Source organism: Astatotilapia calliptera, chromosome 7 (genome assembly GCF_964374335.1).
Source record: "Astatotilapia calliptera chromosome 7, fAstCal68.1, whole genome shotgun sequence".
Classification (NCBI taxonomy): Eukaryota; Metazoa; Chordata; class Actinopteri; order Cichliformes; family Cichlidae; genus Astatotilapia; species Astatotilapia calliptera.
The window spans coordinates 9,971,820-9,973,638 of NC_137428.1; the positions used below are offsets into that span (position 1 = coordinate 9,971,820).

The following is a 1,819-nucleotide window of genomic DNA, read 5'->3' on the forward strand; positions in this document are numbered from 1 at the left end:
CGAATGAAGTTCAGCTGCCACTGGCACAGGAGGGTTTGTTAGCCTGTCAACTGTAGAAAATAAGACCCGAGCATTATGGCTGTTTTTAGTGATGATGTCAGAGAAGTAGGACTTTCTTGCACTCCTCAGTTGTAAATTATAATTGTGAAGTTTCTCTTTATAGATGTCATAGTGAACCTGGAGGTTTGTTTTTCTCCATCTGCGCTCAGCTTTCCTACACTCTCTTTTTTCATTTTTCACTAGTGTGGAGTTTCTCCATGGAGACTTTTTCCTTCCAGAGATAACCTTCACCTTAATGGGGGCAATAGTATCCATTACATTTAACATGTTAGCATTGAAGCTATTGACGAGCTCATTGACTGACCCTCTGGACAGGTCAGGTGTTAATGGGAAGACCTGGTTAAAAATTGCACTACTGTGTTCAGTTATACACCGTTTTGTGATCACTGCTGTTGATATATTTGTGTGGGCTGAGATTTTACTTTCAAAGAAAACACAGTAATGATCAGATAAGCCCACATCAGACACAGCAATGTTTGAAATGCTCAGGCTTGGAGATCAGTAGGTCAAGAGTGTGTCCTCTATTATGTGTGGCCTCTGTTACATGCTGAGTCAGCCCAAAGTTGCCCAGAGTGTTACTCAGGTCTTTAGTCCCTTTGTCCTGAGGGTTGTCCACATGGATGTTAAAATCCCCAACAATAATTACACAGTCGAAATCAACACAGATCACAGACAGCAGTTCACTGAGGTCATTAATGAATCATTTCAATGTAAGCAGCTGTCTCCTGGAAGTTTTCAGTCTTTTGAATATGTGGCTTTACAGCTGAAGGCCCCATCCAAAGTTGTGTTTGTTAATGTTTACAGGCCTCCCAAATGCTGCACAGACTTTTTTAAATAAGACAGCATCCCCTCCTCCTCTCCTGCTTACCCTGGCCTCACTGATAAAACTGTAGTTAGGAAGCCAGAAGATTGCATGACGTCGTCATTGAAAATAAGCGCAAACATTCCCACTCATTTTTCTTTCAACATATGAGGGGGGGAGAGCGCGAACGCAGTCCCCACTACCAGAAATTATGTAGTCGAGATTCCCACATTTGGGGAATTCGCAGGCTGTCAGCAAAGCCAGAGTGCAATGGCTGAGCCTCGGCCTGAGAGAACCACCTTCGTGATCATGGTATCTCTCTTACCAGGTAAGTATGAATTCCTTAGCTCACGCATGGGGCAGTCTTTCACACACAAACCCTGCACACTCACGGTGCTCACAATCTCAAAATCAACACAAACACAGCCTGTAGGAAGCTGGGACTACACACTATTTATATATACACATGAAGCAGTTTCCAACAGAGCCCCATAAGGTTATTTAGCTTTACAAATACCGGGAGAATTTCCCATCATGCATTGCTGTATCTGCGCAACAAGAGCTAGCTGAAAGATAACTTTTTTTCATCAATTTAACCTCCTTAAATCCACCAACAAACCACCAGAAGTTCAGCTAACTCAAAGGTAAAGCACGCTGCTAAACGAGTTTGTCTGATACTCGGGAAAAAGAGGATAAACGCAAAAGTTTTCTAGTTGAAGCACAGTCACTTCCGGTCTTTTCGTTAACTGCTGCTAGGCAACCAACAGTTTCCCGCTACGGTCTCGGAGTATGAACAGTGTTGCTCACGAAAACACGTCTGTGAACATGTCCGTGTGCAACAAACAACCAGAAAACAATCCAAATAAAAACACTAAAAATTTACTCATTAACAACGACTGAATTCACTCAGAGCAACTTTTTGCTTTGGCGGGAGTTTATTACCTGCTAAAGATGGCA

General features: G+C 42.7%; 1 non-coding gene across 1 annotated transcript; it reads right to left on the reverse strand.

Annotated features, from left to right (window-relative positions):
• Positions 1 to 1,035: 1,035 nt before the first annotated feature.
• On the reverse strand, positions 1,036 to 1,198 carry LOC145430250 (U1 spliceosomal RNA). The gene has a single exon (XR_013910715.1). It is a non-coding gene; the product is annotated as a U1 spliceosomal RNA (small nuclear RNA).
• Between the last annotated feature and the right edge of the window lie 621 nt (positions 1,199 to 1,819).